At 43.1% G+C, this 17,896-nt stretch overlaps 1 protein-coding gene across 10 annotated transcripts in view; it reads right to left on the reverse strand.

Annotated features, from left to right (window-relative positions):
- SPATS2L (spermatogenesis associated serine rich 2 like) overlaps nt 1-17,896 on the reverse strand; it is a 726,913-nt gene that overhangs the window by 55,378 nt on the left and 653,639 nt on the right. For 8 of the 10 annotated variants that reach the window (XM_080400582.1, XM_080400583.1, XM_080400584.1 and 5 more), the window contains exon 2: nt 7,743-7,816. The gene's annotated coding sequence lies outside the window, so the exon portion shown is untranslated. Of the gene's footprint in view, nt 1-7,698; nt 7,817-17,896 lie in introns of those variants that run through there. The other 2 variants (XM_080400585.1, XM_080400579.1) reach the window with 2 other exon arrangements.

The raw sequence follows: 17,896 nt of genomic DNA on the forward strand, positions 1-17,896 counted from the left end.
GTTTACTTTTGCTAGATGCGCAGGGCTCATTCTTAGCAAATACAAGCTGGAGCAACTCCTTTGAATTCAAGGAGCTATGCAGACTTGAACCAGCTGCTTGCTGGTCCCACAGGCCATACAGCAGAGCCCCCCCGCTGCTGGCTGCAGACCTAGAGAAGGAGCCTCTGGGCAGTGGCATTTGAAGTACTTGATTTAAATGTATCACAGTAGTCTGAACCTTCCAAAACTGAACACTGAAATTAAATGCAGCCTTTCATTTTCTAAGACCAAGCCACCTCACCTAGGTCTTTTGAAGGAGATACAAGCTTTTCCCTGAACAGTATTTTTAAATTATTTTTACATATATTTGTACACACACAGAGAAAAAATGTTATGTACAAAAAAACCTTTAAAAAATGCTTACAAGTTCCTCTATTAAAATGACCTAATGTATACCCACTATAAACAGACACAGGCCCAGCGGTACTCCCATGCCAACAGTACCCACAGAGTCACACACTACACTAGAAGCAATACCACTGACATTTTGGTATTCCCAGATTTACAACAAACGCTAGCCTTCCTCTCCTCCCCCATGGAAAATGTTGATTTTCTATGTCAACAAAAGGTATTCTTGGAAACAACAACAAAAGCGTATAACTTACCTGTAATTACTTATTGTTCATACAGTCCTTCAGCCCAATTGCTATTACACTTTAAAATAAGTGGCTGTTACAGTATTTACTGGACTTAGAAATGCACTTTTTTTAGAGAAAAAAAACCCAAGAAACAGGTTATTCTTCTCAGCTGAAACCCACACTACCCAGGTACATCAAAATTAATTGTAAAAGTACAGTCAATCAGTGCAGATTGAGTACTGCTAAAAATATGGAAAGGCACCTTAAGCAGCCTCCCCTCCCACACCCACCCCAACAGTCAAGAGCAAATGCCAGAGAACTTTTCTGCTTCTGAAGATCAACAGCATATGAAGTTTTGCCTGACATGCACAAACTGAGGTCCTTGTTTAGCCAGGCATATAAGGGGCTTTTTAAAAAAACTACAGATTTCTTTACTTGACAAGGGGAACCCTGATAAAGCAAGCTGTCTGACTAGCCATGGAAATGAACACGACTTGTGGACAGCACATGGAGTAATTTTATCAACAGAATAAAAATCAGGTATTTTGTTCATCTGTTGAGGAACATTTTGAAAAAAATACATGTATGCTTTATTTTGAAGGTACTTTTCTCAGAAACAGGTATAATCAGTTACACTGTGCAGCACAGATATATACTCGAGCATTTCTCAGCTCATCTCTTTTTGCCTATTCACTAGAGGCAACCTTTGCCATGCCAGAATCCATGAACTGATAAAAACTACGGCACATGACAGACCTTTACTTTGCACCTGTCTGGAATTTCTGCAAAGGGATATTTAACACAGCTTTGTAGGATAAAGTAACATACCATTCGCTCCATGGAACCTAGTGTTCAAGAGCATCAAATTAAGATCTCATTTGCAGTTACCAGCAAGGCTCTACCTGTTGAAATTGTCAGTGTGCTAAAGGATGCCATGCACACTTTTCTTGAGCAAGCACGGATACCTACGTGTTTCAGATTAAGTGCTGTATTGGGTTTGCATGGCAAGGATTTGGCAGCTGGGCAGCTACAGGGGTGACTTCAATGAGAAGCCGCCAGAAGCTTCCCCCATGTCCAACAGAGCCAATGCCAGCTGGCTCCAAGATGGACCTGCCGCTGGCCCAGGCCGAGCTCATCAGCAACAGTGGCAGCACCTTTGGGATAATTTAAGAAGGGGGAAAAAAGCTGAGCAACAGCAATTGCAGCTGGGAGAGAGGAGTGAGAATATGCGAGAGGAACAGCCCTGCAGACCCCCAGGCCAGTGCAGAAGGAGGGCAGGAGGGGCTCCAGGCATTGGACCAGAGATTCCCTGGCAGCCCATGGTGAAGACCATGGCGAGGCATGCTGTGCCCCCCAGCCCGTGGAGGTTACCAGTGGAGCAGATCCCCACCCGCAGCCGGTGGAGGACCCCACATCGGAGCAGGGGGATGCCCAAAGGAGGTCGCTGGAGCCGGCTCCTGGCAGGGCCTGTGGCCCCGTGGACGGGACCCACGCTGGAGCAGTTAGTGAAGAACTGTAGCCCACGGGGAGGGCTCACATCGGAGCAGTTCGTGGAGGACTGTGTCCCGTGGGAGGGATCCCACGCTGGAGCCGGGGGAGAGTGCGAGGAGTCCTCCCACTGAGGAGGAAGGAGCGACTGAGACACCGTGTGAGGAGCCGACCACAGCCCCCGTTCCCCATCCCCCTGTGCCACCCCCCTGTGCCACCCAGCGGGAGGAGGTAGAGAAGATCGGGAACAAAGTGAAGCCTGGGAAGAAGGGGGAGACGGGAGGAAGGTGTTTTAAGATCTAGTGTTTATTTCTCATTATCCTACTCTGATTTGATTGGTAATAAATTAAGCCAATTTCACCAAGCTGAGTCTGCTTTGCCTGTGATGCTAATTGCTGGGTGACCTCCTCATCCTCATCTTCACCCATGAGCCTTTCACTGTGTTTTCTCTCCCCCTGATGAGGGCAGTGACAGAGCGGGCACCTGGCATCCAGCCAGGGTCAGCCCACAAGTACACAGAAAAGCATGTTTTTATGGGAACTTTAAAATTGTCCCAACTGCTAAATCTCTCTTCCCACTGCTGTTAAGTAGCAACATTACAATAGCACTTACAAATCCCTATACATTGCATGCACGCACTATCGAAGGAACGGTGCCAGTTAACAGTTACCACAGTAAGCAAGCCAAATTCTCAGTATCTTAATTTGCTCTAACCATCCTGTATGCATTAAGAACTGGCAGAGAATAAACCAGGCTGGCTAGCAATTTTCCAATCAAACAAGGGTTTTGTTGGGGTAGGTGGAGTTACTTCGTTGTAACTGAAACTTCTCACACATCTGCTGAACAAAGCTTCTCCAAAAAAACTAATTTAATTCCCTGTGAGCCAGTTATCCTTCCCCAGAGAGCCCAAATCACAGAAAAACTTGGGATGAGCAAAGTTCAACTTACCAAACAGGAAGTTGCTGTGGACTGTGCAGTGACAGAAGAGCTGACCACAGTATTTACTGTCCCTAAGGTCCTGCATCAGTCATGCCTTTCCTTCACTCCTCCAGAGCCACGCCAAGCAAAGGCAAAGGTGATCCCTGAGCAGCCAGTCTTTTTTTAAGCGTCTGACTATATTTTCATGAAACCACACACACAATTGTTATCTTCACACACAAAGAGCAGTTCTGGCAACCACTCGTACCAATTTCTTATTGCAGACAAAACCATGCAGTCAGAACTGCCACAAATTCACATCTCCAATTTCACCACATACCGCACACACAGGGCTGGGTCTGCAGGTAACGGATGTGAGCTGCAACTAGATTCTGTGGTTAACAACAGCTCTATCACTGACATCCACAGAAGCAAGGATTTTGGCTGAAGAGAGCTAGCTCTACAGTTGTTCAATATTTGGACTGTCCTCTCCAACAAATGGGGGTGGGGGTAGGGAGGGTGGGTGCAGGGAGCAGGGAAGAGACCCATATATGAGAAGCAATTTACACAGGGTGAGATTGAGCTCCACTGGCTGTCTTCCTTCAATATGCAAAGTTCTCAACAATATTGACACTGATAAGTTGTTCCAAGAGCTGAACATTATCCATCATTATTTTTCCAGGGGTTCTGCTCATTAACTGAAACCAGACAGTCTAGCCACCTCACTCACAATCAGAGCACAGCACACAGGGAATGCTTTGGGTCTTTTTAAACTGCCCGAACTCTGCAGTTGGAAGACAAAATACAAGAGCACTTTCATCGTTTTTTCCCCAAATATACCCTGCTTTTGGACTGGGTGCAAATTACTGCCTTGGCCCTCCATTCTAGCAGAACATACACTCCATCCTGCTGCCCTCTGAGAAGGTGTTTGTTTGTTTGCTGCTAAGGATAAAGATATCTGAATTGCTCCAACCTACTCCAAGTGCACACTCCAAAAAGAACAAAAGCACAAGCTATCGCTGGTAAAGAAAAACTTGCTCTGACCATGAACCTTTACAGCACGAACCATTTCAGAACATACTGGAGGGAGGCAATTCCATCCTGCCTTCACTGTAGGTTGCTTTTTTATTAATACATTCGCTCTTCCCCATCATTCAAAGTAGTGCTTCAGTATTGAAAAGCCATGAGAAATTGCATTCAGTGTTTTTTATGAAGACACTGAAGTTTCAGTTTTGCTGTGCTTACCATGTGAACAACGAGACCCCAAGTCCTCTCTCTTCATGGAACTGGATAGCATCGACTGACAAACGCAGTAAAAGGTTTGAAGATGGCCATCTCAAACTCTTACATTCAGACTGATCCCACTGCTACACATTCACCAAAGCCTTTGTGATGCTTTTCACCACCAGGAACAAATGCTCATCCATCTTCATGTTAACAGAAGTGGAATAAAGAAGGGCCAACAGTAACAGAGCAGTCAGAACATCCTAAACATTTTAAAGAATCTCTTCAAGAACTCAAGAGTCTCCTTTAACCTTGATTATCTCCGCAGGAAATTCTGTGAAAGCTCAACCTGCCTTCATTTCAGACTTCGATATTGATCAAAATGATCAGTGAAATCTAATCCAAATTATTTTTTGAGCTCTTTGTGTCACTCAGCTGCCAGTTATTTTTCATTGAAAGCAGTATATATGATCAATAATAACGCACTGCAGGGAAGAAGAGGGAACAGGGACACTAACAGTAAAGTAATGCACTAACTTTTTTTTTCCCAGAAGTGAACTAAAATTTCATTCCTACTTCAGATATTTTCTTTTTATTTTTCAATTTCCTAGGGTAATCACATAATTTTAATTCTTAATGTTTTAATTTTGAAAGCATTTTATCTGTCCAGTCTCATGATAAATCCAGGCAATTCTGTCTCAGAAGACTTGCAGAGCTGAGCATTTTAAGGACAAAACTACGTATTTATACAGGGAGTAACAAGATGTATCTACAGGTAATTACAGAACTACCCATTTTGAGATAATCTGCCCAGTGTGAACATCAGACCTTTCTTCAGAATTGGTCTTGCAGGACAGAGTCAGCTTGAACATGCAGCCCCTAGTCAGAAAAGCACTTAAGCGCTACTGAATTCCATGAAACAAATGTTTTGAGACATTTATCAGAGAAAAATGAGCTACAGCACATACATAGGGTCTTTTTGAACTGCTTCGGATGTGCCCATGTTACTGAAGACATGAACTGATAATGAAGACATCACATCTGCACATAAAAGAAAACATTTTCAATCAAGACAATGCCATTCTTAAGACCTTACAAAGGGATTTTGTTGTCCTAAAAATTATTTTTTTAGTACAACATTAAGAAGTAAGCAAACATACTGGGTCTGGCTGGGATGGCAGCACATGCGGTGCTGTGTTTCAGATCCGTGGCAACTGCAGCGCTGATAACAGGCGGGTGTTTTGGCTGCTGCTGCGCGGCACCTGCACAGTGCCAAGGCTGCCTGCTTCCCACTGCACCCGCAGCCCGGCGGCCGAGGGTGGGCGAGAGGCTGGGGGGGCCACAGCCGGGAGAGCTGACCCAGGCGGGCCAGGGGATATTCCATGCCACGTACGCTCACGCTCAGCAATAAACACTGGGCTAGAGGAAGACAGAGACGACGTTTTTTGTTGCCAGGGTGGCTGTTTGGAGACTGGCTGAGCATCGGTCTGCCCGTGGGAGATGGTGTGCCATCTCCTTTGCTTCGCTCTTTTTTTTTCTCTCCTGGGCCCTGCCTTTTCTTCTCCCAGTAAACTGTTCTATCAAAACTCATGACTTCTCTTCATTCTGCCCTTCCTGTTTTCCCCCTGCTGTGGGGAGCTGGTGAGGGGAGCGAGCGAGCAGCTGTGTGGGTGCCTGGCTGCTGGGCCAGGTAAACCCACCACAGCAAGTCATACAGAAAACCCATTCCAGACTAGTGTACACAAGACATTCTGATGTGGAAGAGCAAGTATAGCTGAAAACCTACCACCTTTTCCCTGAAATCACTGAATGCCAGCCACTGCTCTTCTGAGAGATCCCCGTCTGTGTAACATTGCTGACAAGGGTGGAGGTGCTTCCAAGGTATCTTGCTCTCCAGGCAGGCCATCTGCTTCTGACAGCTCAAGGTCTGGTCAGGAACTGACCCAATAATTCCCTTAGTTGTAGTAAATAAGAGCTTGTAGCCAGACAAGTCATATTTCATCATGTATTTGGCCACACTTGAGATCAGCAGATGTGCAAGAACCACTCTGGGCATCCGTATTTTTTTTTCTTCTTTCCTTTAAGTCACACAGCTCATCACTACCGAGTTTAGCATGCTAAACTATCAAGTAACAGATTGATTTTGTTCAGCTGTTCCTTGTAAGCCCTCCACCACCAAAAGCTTTGGAATTTTGCCATACAGCAACTCTGTAAAACAAGTTACAAGCAAAAAGAAAATCCTTAAGAAAAAGTGTAACAGCCCTCCACCAAAGAAATGGGGCATGGGCAGCAAAATAACATGCAAATGACCCTGAGCATTTCACAAGCCTCAATACATAATCTAGTTATCGTCCCGACACCCATGTCCAAGTGCAGAAGTATTATCTCATTTTACAGATTTCCATTTGAGGCATTAAGTGATTCACTGAAGATTTCTCAGCAAGCTATTCATAGGGAACACAGTCCAGACCTCCTAAACTGCAAGTAAACTGGAGAACCTTAAGACATTTTTAAAAAACTGTCATCCCTGTTAGAATTACACACAACGACAGGGTTATTAGCGCACTTCTTATGCTTAGAACAGACTGAGTTTATGATTTCATAACATGCTGGACAGAAAGAAACAGCCTACTGTCAGACACAACAGCACAAGGAATTATTTGATGTATTTAAACAAGTATTTTCTTCAAAACAAGTGACAAAAACGACCGGGTTCACACACCTCTGAACTGAGGCAACTGCAGAGACCCCATTTCCCAGTTCTGTAGTCTCTAGTTTTAGCTAATATTTTATTTATTTTTTTTCACTATGAAGCTGCCCTTTCCCACCATCCTCTGAACATCACCTTGGACTATATAGTGTGAGATGATTTCAGAACACCAGTTCAGCAGAACTTTCAGTTGCAAACCACAATATAGTGGTTCAAACTACTAAAAAACAGATGAGAAGAAGCAGTAGGACAATGTAAGATGAGATTACCAACTTGAATGATAAAGAAAGTAGATGAAGGGAAGAAATTCATCTGGAGTAGTGAAAGATAAGACTGTAGACAAAACAGGAACCAAACAGCTTCAGAGATGTTCAAACAGGCTGCACTGTCCCGGTGAAAGCAGCCCCTAAAGTTCCTGGCTTCTTGTTCCTGCACTGACAGACCTATAAATGAAGTACCCTCCTATTTGTTATCTGTCATATACACGTGCCATGTGAAAGTAGGCTTACTTACCCACCAACCTGTGTTTTTGTAAAAAGTCAAAGCTACATAGTAAGGAATTTATAAAGTACCATTTTACTAATTGTTACATTTGTGGTTTTTTTTTTTCCCCTTCCTTCCCCTGTGATCACTGTGGTATGTGTCACTATGATCAGCTTTAGCAGGATAAGCTCAAGAAACCTGATGAACTCACTTGTAAAGTATAGGCTGAAAGCGTAACCTACAAGTTTCTGAACTTACCCAGTCACAATGGTTAGCAAGGAGGGACATAAAAGTTATCTTACCACCGTGAATGACTCCAGTTTCTGTTCTTGTTTTTCTATCTTCTCCAATAGACTGTATCTCCCGCAAAAAACAGCTGTAAGTTAGAACATGATTAGTTAATTTACTCTTGATTTACTATACTGCTTTCTCCTTACAGGAGACTTTTGCGAAAAAACACCCCTCATTCCCTTACTTACCCTGCTCAACACATGGGGGGTGCTGACAGATGCTCTTACCAGTTTTTACAGGACTTACCTTCACTGCCATGCAAGCTTAGGCAATTACCTAAACCTTGTTGTTAGCACCATTCCTGACCACACATACAATTCTTCCAGCTATAACAAACCCATTTTTAAAACCAACATGTATTTTAAACTCAAACTAGCCAGCACATTGTGATGTGCAGAAAGATAAACCTAAGTGATGCAAACCGTTCTATCCATTAATGCAAGAGGGCCATAGGTGCAAGTTACAGTAAGTCACCAGTTACTAAACAAATCCCTCTGAGCCACACCAGCGCAGTTTCAGTGTGGTCATTCTCCAACAAGCAACATTATTATCTCAAGAATACCGACTCAGCTGAAACAGAGGCAAGCCCAAAGAGTGACACCAGCACTCTGCCCACAATACAAGGCCTTTGCTGACGTGTCTATAAATTTCAGGGGAATTATCCCCAAAGTTGAAGACATACAACCACGTGGATAGCTGAGTGCCTGTTTATGTCCATAGACAGATGAATGGAGACTGATTTCCCGATTTCATTAACAGGAGGGAACAAAACCAGAAATAGTAAGTTTTGCACTCTCTTCTGTAGTTGCAAGGAGAAGGCAGTCATGAACTGGTCTACGATTTAACCACGCATGCCAGACATGAATCAACCCTTTCTAGTTGCTACTTAAGTGAGTTACATGCTGGTCCCTGTTTGCCTTGGAGTAAGATCTGTTCAGCAGTCCCTCAGCTAACCCTGCAAGTACAACGTGACATTTCTGAACATCCTGACTGCTGAAACCAGCCTCTACCAAGCCACTATGACTTCACTGTCTTTGCAGACTTATTTTTCCTTCTGCATTACAAAATACTCACACTGTAATAGACTAGAAGTGCGTGACTGCTGCCCCATTTCATCCATCTTACCCTTGAAACTACAGATTTTGCCAAAGCCAAAGCGAAGTTCTGAAGTGCAAAAGCCCTGTCAGAGTCACAGGTTTTATTTTAAAGCAAAGCAGAAAGCTCTTCAACGCTTCTGCATCTGAACCTGCCAGATGTTCCCTGAAGCACTTCACCTAGCAAAGGCTCCCAAAACAAAGGCTCTCACAGATTAGGTCCCAAAGTCCATTGCAATCTGAACACGCTTCTGCATGGCTTGCTGAGTCACAGTTATGTTCAAAATCAAAAGACTGAAGCAATGTAAAATGTGATGCTTCGATGAAGAAATACAACTACTTATACATGTCACAGTGTTAAAGAGCATTTCTGGGTGTTGGAATTGACACAACAGGCACAGATCTGCGAGATGAATAGAGGGGCCAGAAACCCAGTGAGGGAAGCGCACCCACTTCCTTGCCTTTGGGCATAATGCTCTAACCAAGAGTTCAGGAACAGGCCTGCACTACGGTCCTACCAGTATTCTGTTCTTCTGGGCAAGCAAGGGCACAACTTGGCTATTTGCTCCCTTCAAGGAGACACAAGCAAGGGATGAGAGTGAGGGAGCTACTGCACATCCCTTTTGTCTAGCGAGCACCTGAACTGAGACCAAGAAAGACAGCAACATTTGTGATAGTGCATTTTCTGTAGGTGGTGTTTTTAGGATTTAAACAGAACAAATCAGATCATGCACATTACTGTACTGAGGCATCCTAGTGATTCTGCTTTTCTCCTGTGTAACATGCCACCTGCTAAACCCCAGTTTTGATCACCTTCAACCCGAGTTGTGGGGGAGATTCCTCTTCAACTTCAGTGGAAAATTAAAATCTGAAGAATCAAATGGTAAGACTTTTACAACTTAATTTTTTCTTTCCCCTGCTCAGTGAGTTCTTTTGACAATCCTTGCCCTTTTGAACTTCATGAAATATTGAAGACCAAAGTGACAAGTAATCTCAGAATCCCATACCTCGATGTGATCTCAGGTATGAAATGCAGTCACTGGTATGAAATTATTAAAGTTCAAATTGTAATTCTTGTACTTTAAGGGCTACTACTATTAAAGGCTATTTTAAAAGACAAAGGAACACAAGCAAAAAATGAAAGTAAAAAGTTTTTTGTTTGCATCACTGTAAAGTAAAAAAGCAGATAACCAAGACAGCTATGTACCATATGTAAAGGAAAGAAAAAAAGTTTTATTGGATGTTGTAAAGGTTTCTTCTTTCCAAACGATACCACTTCTGTCAAGTCTGATCAAATGAGATGTAATACCTTGAAAAAAATATAAGTAGATTCTTATGGGACATCTCTCCATAATTTGATTACCTTCCTAACTCAACATTTTGTCCTTAGTCAATGGCCCATGGCATATCATCAAAGAAAACATTATGCAGGAAACAGTGACCCAAGGGAGGAGAAAGGAAATTAAGAGTGAAGGTACAACACTTAAAAGGAAATGTTTTTCATTTCTGTATTATCAAAGAATACTGTTGCTTACTGTCCACAAATGTTTAAGGTAATTTCACATCATAATGAAAGGTCAATTCTTAAAAGTGATTTTTACTTTCAAACAAAAAAGACCCTGAAATAGGAAAGCACGCTGTGACTCTGCAGGTAGTATAGACTTTAAAAACAGTGGCCCGTAACCCTCTGTGGTAGATCTATGGCCGAAGGCGGCCATGTGTGTGGAGATGACATGAAACACCCTCTCAGAACCTTCAACCCATTGTCCCCCACTGCAGGGTACAAAGAGAAAAGAAGCAGGGCTTCAGATAGCACATCATCAAACCTCACATCAAACAGAGCTCAGTGACAAACAACCACACCAAACTAACGTAAGCCAAAAAAAGCAGCAGGAATCAGTGCTCATCACAGCTCTACAGCCTTGGAGAACATACAAATAAACCAAGCACTTAAATCCCTCCCCAACTCTGATCTTTTTAACAGTTCCCTAATCCTAGTATTAATGACACACAATGCATACATGCACCAGAACCACACACTAAGATTAAATCCAGATCACAACAGCTATTCATAGAGATACGGGCCTGTTCTGGTTTTGGCTGGGATAGAGTTAATTTTCTTCTCAGTCGCTGGTGCAGTGCTGCGTTTGGATTTGGTGTGAGAATGCTGGTAACACACCACTGGTTTCAGTTGCTGCTGGGCGATGTTTACACTAAGCCAAGGGCTCCTCAGCTTCTCAGGCCCTGCCAGCGAGAGGGCTGGGGGGCACAGGGAGTTAGTTGGGGGCGGTGGGGGGGCACAATTCCACTGCTAATTCCACTGTAGACCTATAAGTCTTCTGGATCCTAACGGTAAACATACCCTTCAATCCCTCTGTTCCCGAGTATGTATCCTAAAACTGTATTTTGGACTGTGTTTAAGTATAGCCCAGCAACAAAGATTAGCACTGAAATTAACTGGAAGTTATTTTACTGTGTCTAAATCGGCTCTTACCTTTGTGGGAGCCAGCAGTAAAATAAATCCCCCTAGTCCCAAATCAAAACTCCAATGTAAACCCCAGCTATCTCCAACACAACTCCAAATTTAAGCACAACCCATGAGATCCTGCCTGCAGTAGCCTGTATACAAGCAGCGAAATATTGCAGGGCTGAGCATTAAACTGAACTCAACCCTATATATTCACAAGCTCAACAAAAGACTTCTGAAGTCTTCCACTGCTGCCTACAGTTCTGCTAGCTTGCAGGGTCCAATGCTCACGTTTAACTCTCAATGACTCTACCTGTCACTTCTACATTTAATGTTAAGAATAGTTTTGTCTGGGGTTGTAGGGTTTTTGTTGTTGTTGTTTTGGGGGTTTTTGTTTTTTTTTCCCTCAAAAATTAAAAGCTAGGTTTATTGCTGGAACCAGAGGCACGTCAAGTTGGGATGAATGCTGGTAACACAAGGACACAATGGACTATGGTTTGTTTTCATGCACAGATATTTCTCCGATGAAGCCACTGAGAACATCTAGTGCGAGAAGCAAGCTGAGAGAAGGCAGGGAATCTTCTGTCAAACGCTGACATGACCAAGTGCAAAGGCTATTTGGAGTCTGCTGGTAAGCACACAAAAGCGAGACTTTAGTGAGAGTTTTGGCACTTTATTATTATTATTTTGGCCTAGCTACTGAGTCAATCACATTTCCCTACCTGCCAATGAAGTTATTTAGCACATGGAAAGTAAACCTCCGTATCTTTAACATTTAGCCAAGCCTTAAGACATTTAGCCTCAACCTTACGCCTAACACAGACTGTAAGCTCTGATGTAGTAACAGTAAGGGGTGCTCCCTGTCTGTCACTGCTACACCAACAGTCGCAAGGTTCCTGTTTTGCATCTCAATATTCAGCCAATTAATAACAGCATCCTCCAAAGCTGATCTTTACCTGCCTTTACAACACCATGATGTTCCTTTCTGTGAACTGCAGTTTCTAACTTCAGCCAGGGAATGCAGTGTTAAGCATACTCAGCAGGAATCCAGCCTTCAGAGGACAATTCATATTGACATTTACAACACGCACTGCTTATTACAACAAAAGATGCATATGATTATAAAGCAGCATAAGCTCCCTGACTGAAACCATCCTCAATCTGATATTTGCCAAAGATTTTATAGCAAAAAGGATCTGTTAACTTTAGGATTGAGAAAAAACTAAATAAAAGCTTCAGGACTGGATCACCTCTCGTCCTATGCCAGATTTCTGTCTGGTGACACAAGTGGGATAGTAATACTACAGTAGGGGAAAGGAGAGAATCCATGTTCAACACTGGTACAGGAGGGAATTACAGTAAACGAACAGCAGCAGCAATGAGGAAGAAAACATGTACATGCCGTGTGCTCTTGTCAAGGAGAAAAATTGTCCTTTAAGGCTTTCATAGCAGAGCCAGCATTGCAATCAGACATACAACTGGCACCACTTCAGTTTCAGCCAGCATGAAATAGCACGGTTTAAAAAACCAACCAACTCTGGTGTTTACTATGATCTACTTGTCTTATAGGACTGGAATATCCAGTCCTTCTAGCCTACGAAGCTCTCCCTGGTTGTGGGAACTTTGGTGTGAGCTAGAGTACCAACATGGGCCTCAGATTCTTCATTGACACGTTTTTTTTAAAACAAGTCCACATGCAGAGTCTGCAAGCACCTTTATTCTAACAGTGATCTGCCATTATTTAAGCCTGTTATTCCCCCTAACTTAGTGGCAGCTGACGTTCTTCTCTCAAAGCTTTAAGGGCCTAATCCAATTCCTACTGACAGAGCTGGAACAGACCTGTAACACAGACACGCGTGAGCCATATGACACTGGAAATTCAACACCATACAGTGAAATGCCTAGTACCTCACTGGATGAGAAATCCCTCTTACAAGTCCACCATCAGAAGAACTGGACCTACTGGAAACCCAAAATGGTTAGAGGACTGAGTTGTGGGCCCCACTAATGCACTAGCTCTCAGACAATGAGCACAAGGCAATGCTTAGAAGTTCTACTTCCTACAGGAATTGCTGTCTGCTACCTACACTTTCCATGCTTTTGATAGATGGGGGATAGTTTTTTCCACAGCTGGGAATGTTTTACTTGAATGTGTTTATTTTTCCTCAACCTCTGGCTGACTCACAGATACCTCCATTTATTTTAGCTTTCTGCACTCTCAGAAACAGCAAGCAGGTTTCTGTAACCAACTCTAGGTACACTGTTAGTGACCCTAGTGGATTTATGGAGAGCTCTCTGTTCACCAGTGTTCACTCATGTTCCCTGAGAAGCCTTCTTTTGGGAATTAACTTCATTAAAAGAAATTTATGCACCCATGCTACACTCATTTCTCAGAGGGTCTGTATACTTCGCCAAGATTAGCTAATTTGATTTAAGATGAGAATTTTCCCCGAAACACATGAGCCTGCATGCCAAAAGTATTCTCCCAAGGGCACGAAAGGACTTGTGAAGCTACATTCGGAAATATTCACAAAATTACATGAGATGCTCAGCCAAATGGTTATAAGAGTTCTCCATTATTTTCATTACTAAAGAAAATATTCCCTAACACATTCCAAGCTAAGCTTTGCGCACTTTGCCCTGCCCTGAACTGAGGATGCACATGAAGTATATCTGAAGAGGCAATATCCCAGCTCAAGTTAGCAAGACTGCCCGACAACACAAGCCATTATTTGTTTTTCCTTGTTCCAGTCAGGAATCCAGCTTCTGAACTTCCAGAGTCTGTGCAGAATCCTAGAAGTACCCCAATATACTGAACAAACATACCTAAAATAGAAAGCCTTTGTGAGTAGCCAAGTGGAATACTTGAGGAAAAAAATGATCATTAGAGAAGCTGTAGAGGATTTACAATTCTGTTTTGTTTGGATCTGTACAGTAGCCTAGCCCATAAATAGAAACCAGGGTTTTTTACATTTGCTTGGCTTTAGAGAGTTGTGGGAATGATGGTAACCAAGCAACACCACAAAGCTGGAAAGCCCTGCTTAAGGCAACTGCCCATACCCCGATGAGCCAGGATACATGCAGTGCCTAGAGGAGCTATGGGATCTCCAACTTTGTACACTTCAGGGGCTACAAGATTCTAAAAAGAACGAGAAAAAGATTCTGTATGATCTGTGGACTCTCCATGCCTTTTTGTGAAAACTGCCTCCTCACTGAACTGAATTCTCCTGCCAGCTGGAGTCCACTGTGAGTTTTACTCACCATTTTTGCACACTGAAAGGCCAATCTACCAGGAAAGCTTCCTCTTACTGAGGTTGGGAAATGCAAAAATACTGTGTCTCAGACAGCATGTTAACAAGTCAAAATAACCTCCACAGTTTTATTAGAAAATTCACTGCAGATCCATGCGAATTTGAGTATGTCAGTTTGCACAGAACATTACCTTATAATTATTCTAAAAGACGATCATAGAAAGTACAACTAAGTTCCAAAAAATATCCGGTGTCATTTTCTGGGCAAAACCTATCCTCCCATTCACCTATAGCAAATCAGAACAATGAAGCATCGTACAGCTGCTATAATTAATGACAGCCAAAATACCTTATTTTAAATTCAAGTGCAATCACCGCTATTTTCAAACTGGCACATCCTCCATGTAATCTGTCTTCAGCCTCCCAACAGAAGGACAGAAGCTTCTGAAGGAAGCAGTACTTGGTATTTTGCAAACTTAAAGCAAAATCAGTTGTGCCCTCACTGTCAAATGGTTCTTCTTCAGCCTTGTACAGCAATTTTTTAAACTGCTCCAAAACCAAAACAGACATTTTCTTAGTAACAAAGCCAATATGTATATATATGCGTATATGCATTTCAAGATATAATCATCTTCTGAGAAAGAAATATGTAAATGATGCTTTTAAAAAAAGTTTAAATTATTTGCTTATCCGAACAAGCAGTAGGCAGAGAAAATATGTCTGAACGCATATGGTTTTAACTGAATGAGGGATTATTTTAGGAGACAAAGGGTATCTGCTGAACAATCAATGCGTGGTAGATAATGCATCAAGGCTGCAGACGCTAGGTTTATGCTGCAGTTTAGCAGACAACCCTACAGTGGCTTAATATCACAGGTAAGACAGCGAGGTCAGTACCAAAAGCAACATACTATAGCTGTAGCAGACATGCAGTTAACACAGAACACAGACACTGAAACCTACGGGGTGCACTGAGCAGCTCAATCCAGGAACAGGTTTACAACTTTTCCTGATACCAATACCCAGCTGATACTGGGTTTTACTGTGCATTACCCAGTATCAGAGACAACAACAAATAAGAATTAAAATCTCCAAGAAGCACCAACTAGAGACCACCTCTAAAGATGCCCCCTCCAAGTTACACTGGGACACAGAGAAAAGGGGGCTTCAGGGGACTTAGTCTACTGCCAGCCTCACTGTGCTTATGAAAAAACATCACACCCTAAATGTGAAAAGCAGAACTTTTCCTCAGCACTAGGTCACATCATAACAACCGGGTTGAGCCTGCCTTTTTAACAACGTAAGTGGACATGAAGTCCAAAGAAGACACCAGCACCTCCTGGGAATCCTTACTGGAAAGTAGCCCAGCAGAGGAATGTACACTCTGCATCACCCATTGGAGCAGGGAGTACATCCTGCTCAGAGCGCAACCACTCTGCTCAGGATCTAGTACTGCAGCAGCAATGGGATCCTCAAGTCCGATTCCACCTCGCTCCATCTTAGCTGGCCTGATCTCTAGAAAGGAAGAGGACCGAGAACTCCCAGCTAGCTATCCTTTAAGCAGTTTCACACTCTTCTGTCCTTCCTGGCACTCTTACAAGAGCTGAACACAACTACGAAGCATGTTTTATAATATAGAGCTCCTGCAATTAAATATATTCCTTTATATATAAAACTCCAATCTTTATTCCTCTCCATTTAGAATGGGGAAATACCCTCTTTTCTTGTTGCATACAAATTCTAAGAATGGGATTGTCCTGGTTTCAGCTGGAACAGAGTCAGTTTTCTCCTTAGTAGCTAGCACAGTGCTGTGTTCTGGCTCCGATGGGGGAACGATGCTGGTAACACACAGCTGGTTTCAGTTCTTGCTGGGTGATGTTTATACTAAGTCAAGGACTTTCCAGTTCCTTGGGCCCTGCCAGCGAGAGGGCTGGGGGGGCACGGGAAATTGGGAGGGGGCACAGCCAGCACAGGTGACCCAAGCTAGCCAAAGGGGTATTCCATACCATATGGTGGCACGCTGAGTATATAAACTGGGGGAAGGAGGAGGAAGGGGGGGACATTTGGCATTACGGCGTTTGTCTTCCCGAGTAACCGTTATGCGATGGAGCCCTGCTGTCCTGGAGGTGGCTGAGCACCTGCCTGCCCATGGGGAGCAGCGAATGAATTCCTTGTTCTGCTTTGCTGGCGCGCGCGGCTTTTGCTTTACCTATTAAACTGTTCTTATCTCAACCCTGGAGTTTTACATTTCTTTCCGATTCTCCTCCCCATCCCTCTGGGTGAGGGGGAGTGAGCGAGCGGCTGCGTGGGGCTTGGTTGACAGCTGTGGTATCATAATGAACAAAAATGAATAATGGAATCAATTTACAAATGTAAATATAACTCCATCCTCCTTTGAAGTTTTAATAGGAAGGAGGAGCAAAATTACTCAGGGGATCTTGGTCAGACTTAGTCATGAGTGTAAATGAGATCTCATTCCCATGTGGTATTTCACATCACAAAGGAAAGCATGCAGAGCTCTCACAGCCCTGAGACGGAAGGTTCCATGAAACACTAATTTGTATGTCAAAGCAGCCTCTTCACGGGAATAACATACAAGTAATAAAACAACTCCCAAAGTTTTGAAGTGAAGCAAACTTCTCACGCTGGAACTTACTGCTGCTTTGACCATTTAAAATATTTTGGTCCAGGCTTCAGCTGAAATGCTTGTGCCAGTCTCTGAGTTATGAAGGAATGTGGCAAAAATAAAGCCAAAATATGGGTTGGTTTTCTTTTATGCTAATGAGGTTGAATAAAAGTGTGTTCTGGTGCAAGTCTGGAATGCCTTCACTGAACCCAGATACACTCTATGCTAAAGGAAACCAGAGTTTGCCTCAGTTTGTTGGCACAGCACCCTCTGTATGGATCTTTTATTCAGAATTCCTGTCTGTATTCACTTTCATAGGAACAAACGTATTTACTGCTGCCACTGAGCCTCAGCAACTGACTTACGACTTGGCCTCTCTGCTCCAAGTCCTTTGATACACCAAAAGTAAAGTTTGTTCCAGTAATATCCACTCACCCACAAGACATAGTCTGCATAGTTTATGGTACACTAAAAAAAGTAACGTTACATTTCAGTGACAAAGTTGCATGGAAAACATTACTCAGACACAAGGCAGCCAAGCTACCATCTCCAACCCAACCTTTGCTTTGAGACTTCTGTTTGGTTTAGTTTTGCAAACCTCACAGTACATTGATGTTATTTATTTTTCCATTTTATTTCCTAAGATTTTTGCTACTTAAGTAGAAGGGACAAGGGACACAAAAATAAATATGGCTACAACCTACCCATCTCATTGGCAAGGTCTCAT

Source organism: Falco punctatus (genome assembly GCF_963210335.1).
Source record: "Falco punctatus genome assembly, chromosome: 8".
Classification (NCBI taxonomy): domain Eukaryota; kingdom Metazoa; phylum Chordata; class Aves; order Falconiformes; family Falconidae; genus Falco; species Falco punctatus.